The sequence below is a fragment of the Aotus nancymaae genome, unplaced genomic scaffold, assembly GCF_030222135.1.
Source record: "Aotus nancymaae isolate 86718 unplaced genomic scaffold, 86718_ANA_hifiasm-v0.15.2.pri h1tg000006l, whole genome shotgun sequence".
Taxonomy (NCBI): Eukaryota; Metazoa; Chordata; class Mammalia; order Primates; family Aotidae; genus Aotus; species Aotus nancymaae.
In genome coordinates, this window is record NW_026988417.1 from 93,181,956 (window position 1) to 93,197,967 (window position 16,012).

Sequence of the window (16,012 nt, forward strand, 5' to 3'; positions counted from 1 at the left end):
CAGGAAAATAATTTTTTGTTCCCATTATTTTCCCTTAGAAACGGTGTTAAAAGAATTTTCATTTATGTCTACATTTTTTTCTTTTGTGTGTGTGTGTGTGTGTGTAAATGAACCTAATTCACAGTATGTAAATCTAAGATGGAGTAAAATGTTTTATATCTATCTATCCCAACTGCAGAGAGATGACAGCCTTAATCAAATTTCAACTTTATGCCTCTCTTTAATGTCCTTTTAGGAAGACAAACTGATTTGAGGATGGGATGGATGTTTTGACAGCCATCGATATGATCACTATTGACAGCTTGGGAGATTCACACAGCCTAGTGAATTTCAGTCATTAGCAAATGGAACAGCTTCTGTAATCCTGTAGGAAACAACCTCTAGATAGCACAGTAAGTACTTCTGTGTCCCTATGTACATCTCTTAAGTGCCAGGTTTCAATTAATTGAACCATATTAATTAAGATGTTCAAAGGAAATATGCAATTTATATGCAGCAAATGTAAAATGCTATTTGTAAAAGATTTTAGAGCACACTTTTTAAAAAGAAATTTAAAATATTATAGTTGTTTCTTTGAAATAAAATGTTAAGTAATAAATAAAAGTGTCGTTATTCATAGAAAACATTATTGTATATAAAAAATCTCAGGGAATTATAAAATTATAGGACTAATGCATGATTTTAGCAATGTCACAGGATACAAGATTGTAAAAATTCAATTTTACTTCTCTATTTTAGTAATAAAACATCTGATAAAATTAAGAAAACAATTCCATTTAATCAATAAAATACTTTGAAATACATTTTTTAACAAAACAAGTGCAAAAATCTGAACACTGAAAATTTAAAGAAAAGAGCTAAAAAAATACATACATTCTTATATTCTAAACAAATGGGGAAATATATATGCCCGTGGATCAGATGATTCAATTGTGTTAAGATGGCAATTAATCTATAGATTCAGTGCAATTCCTGTCAAAATTCCAGCAGGTTTTAAAAGAAGTTGACAATCTAATCTTAAAATTTTTATGGAAGAGCAAAAATGAACAAACAAACAAAAATCCCCTAGAACTGTCAAAAACAATTTCAAGAAATAGCATAATTAGAAGAATTATGCTACCTGATTCCAAAGCTTACTATAAAGCTATGGAAATTAAGGCAGTCTGATACAAGTATAAGGACAGACATATACATCAATGAAAAAAAATAGAGAGTAGAAATAAACCATTATAATTATGGCTACTTGATTTTCAACAAAAACACCTGGGTAATTCAAAGGGAAAAAAAACAATGATAGTCTTTTCAACAAATGCTGCTGAAGCAACTGGATAGTACATTAAAATTAAAACAAAATAGCATGGCATATCTAAATGGTTACAACCCAAGACACTGACAGCACCAAATGCTGGCAAGGATGTAGAGCAACAGAAACTCTCATTCAACCCACCATATTTTTTAGGTTTCCTTCTACATTCTCTATTCTGTACCAGTGATCTACATCTCTATCCTATGATACCTCTTGCACATTTTTTCCAAACTTATCCCTAAATATTTATATTTTTTATAAAATTGAAAATGGTATTTATGCTGTTGACCCAGTAACCCCATTACTAGATATGTATCCAAAGGAACAGAAATCATTTTATTATGAAGTCACATGCACGTGTATGTTCATTGCTGCACTATTCACAATAGGAAAGACATAGAATCAACCTAAGTGCCCATCAGTGATAGACTGGATGAAGAAAATGTGGTACGTATACACCATGGAATACTATGCAGCCATAAAAAAGAATGAGTTCATGTCCTTTGCAGGGACATGGATGAAGCTGGAGGCCATTATCCTTAGCAAAGTAACACATGAACAGAAAACCATACAGCATTCTCTCACTTATGTGGGAGCGAAAAGATGAGAAAACACAGACACATAGTGGGCCCACACACTGGGATCTATTGGAGGGTGGGAAGTAGGAGGTGGGAGAGGATCAGGAAAAATAACTAATGGGTACTAGGTTTCATACCTGGGTGATGAAATAATCTGTACAACAAATCCCCATGACACACCTTTACTTATGTAACAAACCTGCACATACTACACATGTACCCTTGAACTTGAAATAAAAGTTAAAATATATGGTATTTATTTTTAAATTGTAATTTCTAATTGTTCATTGGTAATAAATAGAAATATGAGTTCTGGTAGCATTTTGGTGGATTCCCTAGACTTTTCCATGTACACAACTGTCACTTAAACTATTTCTTCTTCCTTTCAAATATGTATACCTTTATTTTTTTCTTTCTTCATTGCTCAGTACCATCTAAATCCGGCGGGACCTCAGCACTATACTGGAAAGAAGTGATAGTAGACATTCCTGCCTTGTTCCTCATCTTAGGGAAGAAAATATTCTTCTACCATTATGATGATAGATTACGTTTCTCTTGGAAGAGGTTGTATAAGTTTACAAAGTTATACAAATTCCTTTCTATTCTTCATGCTCTGATAGTTTTTCATCATGAATGGATGCTGAATTTTGTGAATAATTTTTCATTTGTAGAGACTAACATTTTATTTTTTATTGATATGGTATATTACACTGATTTTTGAATATCAAACCAACTTCATATTTCTGAGAAATACTTAAGCTGATTTTCCTATACTACCCTTACTATATGCTTCCAAATAACTGATGAGCTTATGAAAAAACTTACAAATAAAATTAGAAAACAATTTAAATTCAATGACAATGAATGAAACAACATGCTAAAGTTTGAGAGCTACAGAGCAAACAATGTTAGAAGGAAATTTGGAAAATTTATAACTTTAAATGCATATATTCATAAATGAGAAATATTTATGAGAAATATTTCTCATAAATGAGAAAGGTACAAAATCAATGATAGAAGATTTCACCTTAAGAAATTAGAAGAAAAGAGAAAATTAAAACTAATGGATAATAATCAGAAAATTATAATGCTGAAACCAGTGAAACACTAAATGGACAAAAGCAATAGAGAAACATTAATATGAACCAAAAAGCCTTTTCTTTGAACAAAACAAAAATTGATAATCTACTAAGTAGACACATCAAAAACTACAACGGAAGAAGGGACATTACTATGTATCTAACAGAAAATTCCTTAAAAGACGGTATAAATAACTATATTTCAATAAATTTGAAGCTTAGATTAAGTGTAAAAGTTTCTCAAGGGCACAAATTGCCAAAAAATTAATTAAAGAATTTGGATTTATAACTAAAAATATTTTCTCAAGCACATCAAACCAAAATGTGAATTCTATCAAACCAAATGTGACTTCTTTAAGGGAGAAGTCACCTCAATTTTATATAGACACTGGCAGAAGATACAAAAGAACACTTACTATCTTAGTTTTTGAGACCAACTTAGGCCTCATGCCAAAACCAGAAAAAGATATCAGAAGGAAAGAAAATTACAGACCAATACAGATTCCTCCTGAACATAGACACAAAATCCTCAACAAAATATTAGCAGAGAAATAAAATGTTTTAGTGGACACTGAACAGTAGGCAGTCATAAGAGGCAGAAGAATGAGCCTGCAAAGAAGTCCATAGCCTGGAATCCTTGAGCATGTTACCTTACATGGTAAAAAAGGCTTTGCAGTGATTAAGGATCTTAATATGGGAGTTTATTCTAGATTACAAAGGTGGACCCCATATGATCAGAGGTCCTACAAGGAAAAGAAGAGGGCAGGGGGAGTTGTGAGGACAGAAGCAGAGGCTGTAGTGATGGAAGGACACTAGCCATGGGACGCAGGAGTCTCTAGAAGCTGGAGATGGCAAGGAAATCGACTCTCTCTTAAAGCCTCCAGAGGAAATGCAGCCCTGGTGACCCATTTTGGATTTCTGTTCTCCAGATGGTAAAATAATAAGTTTGTGTTATTTTAATGAACTGTATTTATGGTAATTTGTTACGGCAGCAATAGGGAACTAATACAGCAATGCAGAGATGCTTTTACAATTTTAAATTTTCCATCCATCTATAGAATAAGAAGGATGCATAGGTGTATAGAGATAACTTGTAGGTGTTTTCAGAGAATAAATAATATAATATTTGCCAACGTTTGAAAAAGTGTTAATTAATTAGAAACACTTTATTATTTGGACATATAATAGCTTAAGAATTTGTTTATTTTCTTATTCTAGAGGTAAAAATTCTAAAACCATAGTTCAAAAAGACTGAAATGTTGAGAGCTCCATCTCAAGAAAGCTATAAAGGTAAGATTTCTTTCTGCATAATTTTTGATAGTTTTATAGCAGCTTAAAGATGATATGAACATCAAATGTTGATACACACCATAAGAAAATTAAATGTTTAACAGAAGACTTGGTCACAGCATAAAGATTAGATGAGATTATCAGTGTAGTATCATAGAGATTATATCATTATATCATTTAAAAACTGTGAAATTACTTTGTAATTAAGTGGATTTTAAAATAGAGCAAACAAATGACCGTAAATATATCTATAATGTATTGCCAAGTAAATGATGTCTAAAGACTTTGTAATATAAATTATTTTCTACTAATTATTCATTTTTTCACTGAGCCACAAGTAATCTTTTATCTCTGAAGGCATTTCGCTTCTTGACTTTGGTAGCTCTTTTCTTCCCTCTTAACACTTGACTAGTTCATATGACCATGAACTACAGATCCTTCTTTTGTTCCCACAAGTCTAAGGAAGAATTATTACATCTTTATAATATCATGAAGACTATTTTTGTGAAGACTGTTTTTGTTTACTTTTTAATGAGAAGCAGGTAGTTAAACTGTTTTCTTAGGATAGCAGTAAGCAGCTAAGAGTTCTATTGATTGTCTCTCAGAGTTTCAATCATGTGGACTCTATTTTAAATCAAACATATGCTTAAACTCCATTTATTGGTAAATTACTAAAGTGTGTAAGTGGAAAGAGTTAAGTTAGCCTAAGAGCTTTAATGATTTATTTATTTATTTATTTATTTTTTATTATTATTTTTTTTGAGACGGAGTTTCGCTCTTGTTACCCAGGCTGGAGTGCAATGGCGCGATCTCGGCTCACCGCAACCTCCGCCTCCTGGGTTCAGGCAATTCTCCTGCCTCAGCCTCCTGAGTAGCTGGGATTACAGGCACACGCCACCATGCCCAGCTAATTTTCTGTATTTTTAGTAGAGACGGGGTTTCACCATGTTGACCAGCATGGTCTCGATCTCTTGACCTCGTGATCCACCTGCCTCGGCCTCCCAAAGTGCTGGGATTAATGATTTATTTTATCAGAAATGTTCTGCAACCCTTTTCATCCTAATGTTTTCTGAAGAAGATATTGTGAGAAACCTCTGCCTCTAGATGCATATCTAGATTACCCTAGTTTGCTTCCATCCGCCTACATATAAACCACAGATTATTTTTCAATACATGCAAGTCATCTTTATCTGATGCTTCTCAGCTTCTCTCTCCAAGAAAGTCCCCTCTCTGAGTAGGGAATAACAAAATAAATGATGTAAGATGAAAGAAGGCATATGGCTCTATATCCTTTGAGATCAACATACACAAATATGGACAATAAATATCCAGATATTGGCCTAAGGACTGGATGCTGCGGTCACTGAATTTCAAATGTTTCATTTTCTAAAAACCAGGCTATGGTGAACGGAGATACTTGCTGACAAAATTTTGTCTTTGCAAGAATTATAGTTTTCACTGCACATTCATCAATTCATCTTAGTTCTTGCTGTGCACTGACCAAGGGTTGGTCTTTTGAATTAGGAAAAGTCAGTCGCTCAGAGCCTGACCACATGGGGACCTAGGATTAAGTTCCCTGTAGTCTTCCAATGGAAAGGGTGTAGATAACCACCTTTCTCACTATTGTCTCTTGTAGCCTGTGCATTCTTACAGCCATTGCAGGAGAAAAAAAAATTATTTAAGCTCATATTAAAGAGTCATATATACATATATCTCAAAAGTGTATCTTTGAGAATGAAGAAGAGAGTGAATTATTTATTCACAGAAATAATATGCAAAGGGATCTTTTGCAAAGGGACAACTTCAATAAATGGAAAATCATGCTTCCATAAGTTGACTGGTTGCAACAGCGTTCTCTAGGATACATAATAATTAGCTCTGTGTTTCTTACACAGGTGATTGTCCTACTGCTTTTTAAAACAAGTGCTAATGTTTTAATGTTTTGTTTTTAGTAACATTTTCGCAATACTTGAAAACCTCCCAAAAAGGAATTTTTTATAAATCTGTCACTTGGAGAAATTTTATGTCTTCAAATCTTCCAAACTGAACAAGTAGCAATTTTCTTTCCTTAGACTATTTTCAATACTTAAATTTTTAAATATTCTGCTCCAGAACAGGTATGAATTTAGAAAGCCATAATAAGCAATTCAGGTCTGTTATCTTAAAATAACATTCACTCAACAGGAAATTATTTAATGTCATTCTACAAATACAAAATACTAACTTTAAAAATGTACTTCTGGTGAAAGTAGTCAGAATTCTCTTACAGAGAAACTAATATTTTTGTAAAGATAATAATTCTGGTTCTGAACAACAGATTTTCATATAATAAGCATGTAGCTAAATGTCACTGTAAAATTAATTATAGATGAGTGGAAATTAATAGCATGTATAATGCTGGTCACAGGTCATCTTGATGTCTGTTACTAATTGCGTATCACTATTACTTGTAAAATTAGAAGTTAAATACTAGCGATTTTGCTCTAATTGGAAAGATCCAAAGGGGTCTTGCCTGAATGCAGCATATGTCTGAAGCATCCAGATGCTCGTTGTGCAGGCATGCTGCCTCTGGGCATGCGTTCAGGAGCCGCAGGACTCCGGCAAGGACTGCAAGACACAAATTACAAGTATAGATGTATGTCAGGGAATTGAAACTGAGTGCTCATGAGGCAGAAGTTAGACAAACATTCATTGGCAAAGTTACAAAAAAGAGTTAAACACAAAAACATACTCTAGAAATCTTGGTAATCAAAACCAGATCTGAACCCACGCCATTTATTTGATGCCAATTCTACCACACTTATAATTGAGCTTATGTAAACTAGACATATGGAAATTGCTCATTTAGCCAAGGAATTTGAGGTAAATGATGTTAACATCGTTGACAGAGTTGTGTGGTTTTTAACCCAATTGAGGGTGTGTTTGTTGTCTTATTTCCGTAACTCTAACGATATAAAACAAATTTTATTTCACTTTTTTTAAAAGAAATATGTAGAGGAGCAATCATTCCTCAATTCCCATTGCTGGGATTCAAGGAGAGCTGTTCTCAGTCAGCTGCACATGTTTGAATGTTTCCTGATTGCTGACTGCCTTATCTCCATCTCGTGGGAACATTCTAAAATATGAACTGAATGTCAGGGGTCTGTGGATGCTGTATCTGTAAGACCCAACTTCAGATTTGACTGAACTCTTCCTAGAGCTGCACTCCCTGAAGATTTTGTCTTCAGAAATTGTCAGGGGAATCTCAATTTGGCACTAGCAGATGCCCTGAGTCTAGGGAGTCATCAGGAACTAACGGGTTTTTTTTAAAGTTTGAATCACAGTTGATTCTGAAAATGATGGGAAGCTGTCAACTAAAGGAAAGTCTGGCTCTTTTCATTTTTACGTTGTCTTCAGAAGCCTTCCTAGAGTCCTGACTAGAATTAACTGATCTGAAAGGAAGGCATGATTTGAAGAGCAGAGGTTGCTACCTAAGCCTTGACGACCAAGGTTCTGAGAATGCTGTGTTCATGAAGCAAAAACAACCTAAGCAGAGTGACTCAGTTTAAATTTAGTTCAGGAGGGATTTGCAATGACATTGCTTCCTCATACCCTGAGTGTGCCAGTTGGAAAGCCATTCTAGGTATTTAAAGTATATACGTAATTTCCATGACTCTCTGAACAGTCCCAATTCCCTTTGAGAGAGAAGAACTGGCCCTGTTTTATATTAGAGTGGTGCTCTACCTATCTTCAGAGCAAAGGTTCTTAGAATCCTAGAAGATTTGATAATATTTGAAACACAGAGTCAGAAATTTATACTGAATTTTATTATAGTTTTGTAGCCTTCTGTGAACCACACCAGAAATGGGGAATTTGCAACACATATAACCAGACTAAACAACCAAGAAGTTTTAGTTTAGACACTGTCCAGGAGAGCTCCTGTGGGGGCTGCAAAGGTGAGGGAGATCCAGACCCTGACCAGGACTTCCTCCTCTGGGAGAAACAGAGAAAGGCCTGGACTCCATGAAAAGGACCCCACAGGAGCCAGAGGAGGAATGGCTGTGGACACATTGTCTACACAGAGTGTTTGGAAGTGGTGAGCAGATTCTGTGGTTTCAGCAGCTCCCATTTCCTGGACTAGTGTGGAGTGGGGAGCGGTGGGGGGAGACGAAGAGATCAATAATATATTTGATAGAAGTCCAAATATGCCTTAATAAGAAATTGTCTCACATAGAGTACACATCATTGAAGAAAGAAATGTAAAACACATACTTTGTTTTGTTCAGACAATCAGAGCAAATACAGCAGAGACTACCCACTTTGGTTAGATTATATGCTGTCATGCAAACAATTTACCACAGACATGTGCAAAAGAAAAGCTTTTTGTGTGTCTGACAAGAAGTGTATTAGGCTATTTTTTTCTTTTAAACAACACTTATTATTTTAGTAATCATGGTTTCTTGAAACTCTATTAGAAATACTGTAAGTGAAATGACTAACAGGGTGTGTGGCTCTTAGTGAATATTCAGGATGCTTTGAAGTTATTCTATGATTGGGATGAACTTGAGGAGGGGGCAGGGAAAAGGAAATAGGAAAAAGAGAAGAATGGAGAAGGTCAAGGTTCTTTGTGGCTGTAAAATATTTCCTGGGCTGTTCCTTTCCTTTGCGCTAAGAGCTGACCCCTGGCTCTCACACGTGGACAGACAGACTCCTCACTCACAGCCTTATTGCCTCCTCTAGAGAGGCGGAACCTTCTAATTCACACGTCCGAAACACAGATGAAGGCTAATGCACTGATGGCCCAATTGGCTCCTAGAAAATAGATCTATAATTTGCATTTTATATACAATTACATATCAAATTTGTAATTTCTAATGGCTCACTTTTCAAAGTAAAGCAATGTCCTATCTTCTCTGTTTTTAATATAAGTATTTTCATTACTGCCCTCTGGAGTTCCTGGAACATAGATTCTAGTTTTCCCACAGGCATTTCAACAGACTGAAAAATTGAAGGATTTTACACACTCATATTGTTAATTTATTTGAATATGCACAAGAAAGAGTGAGTTTCTGTTCTCATAGTGTGGTGTGAATGTATAAATACTCGCTGATTTACTTGATATTACTATTTTTAATTCTTCTTAAAATATCTTATAGATTTTTCTCTTCTGATGTTATAATGATATTAATTTATGGCAAAAAACATTTTTTCAGTATTGCTTTACTAAATATAAACGATGAGATTTTAAAGACCAATAAATAAAATTAAAAGCTCCCTTTCCTAATTCAGTAAAGCACGTAGTAGGCATTGTCCTTGGCAGTACTGAATCACAGCACTATGAGCTCTCATGGGCAGTTACACCTGATACTGGGCGCAGCACTGCCATCTCTCATGGGACATTAAACCCAAGTGTCCAGTAAAATAAACACGTTTATTTTTAATAACATTATTTTTCAGGGAGCTATAAATAAGACAGAAACACTTTCTTTAAAAATTTTAGGGGGCCGGGCGTGGTGGCTCACGCCTGTAATCCCAGCACTTTGGGAGGCCGAGGCGGGTGGATTACGAGGTCAAGAGATCGAGACCATCCCGGTCAACATGGTGAAACCCCGTCTCTACTAAAAATACAAAAAATTAGCTGGGCACGGTGGCGCATGCCTGTAATCCCAGCTACTCAGGAGGCTGAGGCAGGAGAATTGCCTGAACCCAGGAGGCGGAGGTTGCGGTGAGCTGTGATCGTGTCATTGCACTCCAGCCTGGGTAACAAGAGCAAAACTCTGTCTCAAAAAAATAGAAAAAAAAAAATTTTTTTTAGAAGAAGAGGCACATGTGTGTGAAGATGTATGCTTTTACGACTTACAAAAAAAACTATATGGAATTTGCTTTCACTACTGTAGAAGCAAAAGCATCCTAGATTTAGGCGATGATACAGTTTCATCCCCTTCCTGAAAAAAGTAAAACTTTTGAAAGAAAAATATGCATCCTGTAGACCTCAAATGTAAAATTAGCGTTTAATAATAGATGCAGTTTCTCCACTATTAAAGTGTGATGTCTGGAGCTAATATGCTCATTCTTGAAGGATTATTTTCTCAAAACACATTGGGGCCAGTGTTCTGGTCTACATGTAAGGGTCTGTTCGTAGTGTGTTTTTCGCAATTCCATGCAGTCACCTAATTAACAGATAGACCAAACAGTTTCTGAGGCAACTATTCTTTCCCTTAAATGAAACATGTACCACCATTTTAAAGGCTCTCATCAGATACTATGGGATGTGATTTGCTTCACGCTGTGAGGCAAATCTGGCAATCCAGTTAAAATCAACATGAAAGTTTGTAAAGCAATTTGTGGTCGGCAGTAAAAAGTGCTGGGTTTATCTTTAAATAAGTAAAAATGTTGCCCCTGAGGGCAAGAAGTATAGGATAATGTACAGATCATGTTCCGTTTTTCTTTGCATCTGCCAGAGGGTACGATTTTTAGTAAATTAATCCAGCACTCCTATGAAGGCCACGGGTATTACAGAACTCGTATTTTTTTTTTTTTTTTTTTTTTTTTTTGAGGCAGAGTTTCGCTCGTTACCCAGGCTGGAGTGCAATGGCGCGATCACAGCTCACCGCAACCTCCGCCTCCTGGGTTCAGGCAATTCTCCTGCCTCAGCCTCCTGAGTAGCTGGGATTACAGGCACGTGCCACCATGCCCAGCTAACTTTTTGTATTAGTAGAGATGGGGTTTCACCATGTTGACCAGGATGGTCTCGATCTCTTGACCTCGTGATCCACCCACCTCGGCCTCCCAAAGTGCTGGGAAGAACTCGTATTTCTAATGTTCGTTCATTAACTCACCTTTCTTAGCTTTGTTTTTACAACACATGCATAACTTGGCCAAGATACTATTAGTTTTTAGTTTCTTAAAATGTATATGTTCTGGCCATCCTCACTAGGTGAAGGATGTTCTCTATTAGTCTCCAGGTTAGACCACACACTCCCAGGATGTGTGCGAACTTCTGAGGGAGCCCTGAGGAGACCACTGGTACTCACTACTCAGTTGGCGTATTCACGGCTTCTTTAAAATTGCCCTTGACTTTCTGAACAACATTCTTTTAAAATTCCCTATTTATTTTTCACAGGGCTGGTATGTGCTGCTATATATTTTAGCCTCCATCTTTCACCATTAACTCACAGGCAACCCATCATCTAAAACAATATAATTAGACAAATGCCCAGCTGAAGAGTGGCTATCCCTGTATGTGAACGCTGGAAAGCTGGGCAGCCAGATTTCTTCAGAGGCATGCACAGCTCACTTTAATTCTAAAAATGTGTCACCTGCATTACGTAGGTGCCAACGTTAAGTTGAAAAACTCAAACGACCTTACACATTGATATAGTTCAAATCTGTATTTATCATATAAATTACTCATGTTAACACAGATGAGATGTTACTTGTCTTCGCTAAAGAAAATAGGTGACAACGATAACAAGTTCTTTTATATTTATACTTGTGAAGCTTTAATTAAATGGTAAAAATTAATGCTAAGATTTCATTCCCATGAGAGATATAGTCATAGCATAAGGATGCCAAGTGTTAGCATATCCCGATTAACTTTACCAATAGAATTTGAGGAACCCACGTTTGTATATTTTAACCACAATTCTCTGCTGAATGAACCTGGTTGAGCTGTTTCTACTTCTCCAAGGCTTGATTCAAAGTCTTTGGCAAATAACCCACTCCTGTAGCTATGCCAGTTGGAATATGAAATTAGAACCCATTGCCCTTTTCCCTGACCTGTTATTAAAGCATTTGACACAAGTTTCAGCCACTTCACATAGTCATCCACCCCTTAAGCAGTATTGAGGTCATCTTTTACAAAAATGAAGTATAACAGGAGATGTCTTTTCATGGATAATACACTATGCTGGACCTTTAAGACTTGAAGCCAGAATATCTCAGCCACTGATAGGTGCCAATGACAGAACTTGAAGCTACAACCCGAGTCTACAGCACACGCTGCTTATATCTTCACTTTCTAAGGAAGTAGCCTTTACCAATGGCTCCAAAGTCTGCTGACTTGCAAGCCACACTTGCAGCTGAACGCTGCAGCTCGTCCCAAATCCTAGGTACTTGCCTCCCAAATGTAATCTTAATAAAACATGAATCAAATTTTGTAAAGAGTTTATAAAGCAGCCCAGTCAAGTTAGCAAAACTTAGTTTTAGGAGGCATTCCAATACTTAAATTGTGCTTGTAGAAAATAATCAATGAGACTTTAAGTCAGAAACCAACAGCAGCACTTCTCACTATTCTTTCCTATCTAAGTCTTCACACCCTCCTTCCTCTATATGAAGATTGACATAGGTTCTCAGCCTAAAGAAAGGGTTGAAAGAGGTATAATCTCCTCAGAACGTGCAAGTACCCTGTGTTTGTATTAGGAATTGGGTGGGGGCAGTTGATGAGAGAAGAGTCATAGGACACTCAAACGTATGTTAACAAACTTGATCCTGAAATAAATTCCATAAATCATCAGATGAAATATAAAACTAGAAAGTCTATAAATTACAAGTATTCTACTATTTTGAAGCTTAGAAAACAACTCAGTCAGGATGTTTTGAGCATTTGCTATGTATCAGAAATTAGGAAGACTTGGTGTTACCTTTCAGTTAGGTCATAATCTAATGGGAGAAACACATAAATAGGTAACATAAGTCAATTGGGTGAGGGTGATATGAAAATGTGAGCCTAATGCCATCCAGGAGGGCCTGTTTGTTTTGAGTGGAATGAAAAGAAGGGGGATAGAAAGCTTTCTCAAGAAGAGAACTCTAAAAGTAAACATCTTTGGTACGCTTTATTTTAAATTATTTCATTATCTCATGTTCTTAGAGATGATGGTGCCACTTCTATTTGTTCAGTTTGGTTTGGGTTGCTTGGTTTCGTTTGGACTTCTAACTGTCATAGTATATTGTTTGCCTACCGAGCTATTATTTTTCATTTTTCGGGACTGATCTTAAATAGACATCTTTTTAATAAGCATTGTATATGTATGATGGTCCTGATATATGGTGTTCTAGTGCAATGTTGTCCCAAGTGTCATATTGTGGATTAAATCAGTTTCCCTGGATTGGCCAATACACTAAGCCATCATGTATGACATTGTTTCTTAAGGAAAACCTGCTGTGAATTCAAAACGATCCCATTTTAAATGGAGCAGTGGAGATCCGAAGTCTAGGAACTTTTATTAATGCCATGTTTCTTCTTTGGATAATGCTAATTACTTCATATGAGAAGCCTGTGTTGCCTTAACTTTCTGTTAAGTTTATTTATTTAATTTAATTTTTTGGTGGAGGGAGGATGGAGTCTTCCTCTGTTGCCCAAACTAGAATGCAATGGCATAATCTCGGCTCACTGCAACCTCCATCTCCTACCCAGGAGATTGTCCTGCCTTAGCCTTCCAAGTAGCTGGTAGTACTGGTGCCTGCTAACATGCCTGGATAAGTTTTGTATTTTGAGTAGAGATGAGGTTTCACCATGTTGGCCAGGCTGGTCTCAAATTCCTGACCTCAAGTGATTCACCTGCCTCAGCCTCCCAAAGTGCTAGGATTACAAGCATAAGCCACCACACCAGGTCTCTGGTAAGTTTATAACCTGCAAATTTGATCCAAAATATATAGTTGCATATTTTCTTTTATTTTTCATTTAATGTACCTAAAATAAAAAATTGTATTTCATTTTCTGCTGGTTATTACTTAGTTAGAGGCTGGATTTATTTTGTAATCTATGCCCTAAATTGTCTCTTTGACTATTTTTAAGTTTATTTACCTACTCTGAAGTGTGGAAGGTGAGAGAAATGAATTGGCACAGGTGAAATCTAATCATAGATAATAAAACTGCTGCTAAGCCTCAAGCTAAGTAAGACTCTGCCCCCAGCAAGAAAAAGAACTTTAAAACATGCTGTGTTACCAGTAATAGGAAAAAATAAATAAATTCATTGGAAAAGTATAGGAAAGAAAACTCTAAATATTTTCTGAAGAACTCAAAAGGAATAGAAGCATATTCTATAATCAAAATTCATGATATGATCATTTAAGAAGTAATCAACTGAGCTTGCAAAACATGTATTGTGGTTTAGAGATTTCTACAGCTTTTGCACTTTCCTACATTTCTTAAAATAAATATATAAACAAATAAGTATACAATTTCAAATTGTGATTGTTAGTATGAATATTTTAAAAGATGAAAAAGAGCCTAAGGAAGTATGATCTTCTCATGGTGGCCTTTTCTGGCCACCCAAACTAAGATTTAATTCTTCTCACATCCCACACATCCATCTTTCTTCTCCTTTGTGGTACACATGCAGCATTTATACTCATACATTTTCCTGATAGTTTATCAATTGTCAGTAGGACATGAACTGCAGTGGGACAGGAACTGTCGGTAGGACATGAACAGCAGCGGGACAGGAACTGTCGGTAGGACATGAACTGCAGTGGGGCAGGAACCATGTCTATATTATTCATCTTCCAATATCCACCACTACAAAATGCCTGGCACAGCAAAGGATCAAGAAAAATTATTGAGGAAAAAATGGTGGAAAGGAGTCCGGATTAGCTTGCAGCTTCCACTCAGACAGACAGCAGTATATGGAGACTCGCATCATGAACTTTTGCTCCAAGAACCACCACAGGAACATACCAGAAAAGCCAAGAGAATCCACAGACCCTTTTGAAAGAGGTGGTTTGCCACTGCAGGCTCCATGGCACAGCGGAGGAACTGTGAGTTTGGCTTGCTTTCCCAGCTGGGAGGCTTGTAGCACTACTCACCAGCTGCCTGAAAATAAACTCGGTGCTGTTGAGGGGACATGGTGGAAGTGAGACCGGTCTTTTGGGATGCCAGCTGCGGCCTATGGCTGCTGGCTTTCTCCCACTCCCTGGCAATGTGTCTGTTGCAGCAGAGACAGCCATACTCCCCCTGGGAACATAACTCCTTTGGCCTGGGACTCACACGCCATCCCCCACAACAGTGACATCAAGCCTGGTCTAAGAGAGTGTGAGCACAGATACGCCTAACCCTGCCCCACCTGACGGTCTTTTTTTACCCGCCCTGGTAGATGAAGACAAAGGACATGATCTTTTGGGAGCTCCACGGCCCTGCCCACCACCTGATCCTCCGTGTGCTACAGCAACCGACGCTTTCTTGAAAGTGCTACCTCCTGGCTGGAGGCCAACCAACACAAAACTAGTGCAATAGACAAAACTACAACTAAGGACCCTCACAGATTCCAGTTCACTCCCCTGCTACCTCCACCAGAGCAGGTGCTGGTATCCATGGCTGAGAGACACGAAGACGGACCACATCACAAGACTCGGCAAGACTCCCTTGTACCAACCCAGAGCAGGTAGCTCCACGGGAGGCTAGATCCAGAGGAGAAATAACAATCATTGCAGTTTGGCTCCCAGGAAGCTCCACCCTAGGGGAAAAAGGAGACCACCACATCAAAAGAGCACCCCTGTGGGACAAAAGAATCTGAACAGCAGCCCTTGACTCCTAGATCTTCCTTCTGACACAGCCTACCCAAATGAGAAAGAACCAAAAAAACAATTCTGGTAATATGACAAGACAAGGTTCTTTAACACCTCCACTAGATCATACTAGCTCACTAAAAATGGATCAAAACCAAGATGAAATCTCTGAATTACCAGAAAAAGAAATCAAAAGGTTGATTATTAAGCCAATCTAGGAGGCACCAGAGAAAGGTGAAGTCCAACTTAGAGAATTTTAAAAAAGATACAAGATA

The 16,012-nt window shown here is 37.0% G+C and overlaps 2 long non-coding RNA genes across 2 annotated transcripts; one reads left to right on the forward strand and one right to left on the reverse strand.

Moving 5' to 3' along the window:
- Positions 1 to 264: 264 nt before the first annotated feature.
- On the forward strand, positions 265 to 13,946 carry LOC135270061 (uncharacterized). The gene is made up of 3 exons (XR_010338282.1): positions 265 to 392; positions 5,018 to 5,190; positions 13,739 to 13,946. It is a non-coding gene; the product is annotated as an uncharacterized LOC135270061 (long non-coding RNA).
- LOC135270062 (uncharacterized) lies at positions 5,269 to 15,022 on the reverse strand. Its single transcript, XR_010338283.1, has 3 exons — positions 14,911 to 15,022; positions 6,766 to 6,860; positions 5,269 to 5,483 (listed from the first exon to the last, which is right to left on the reverse strand). It is a non-coding gene; the product is annotated as an uncharacterized LOC135270062 (long non-coding RNA).
- Between the last annotated feature and the right edge of the window lie 990 nt (positions 15,023 to 16,012).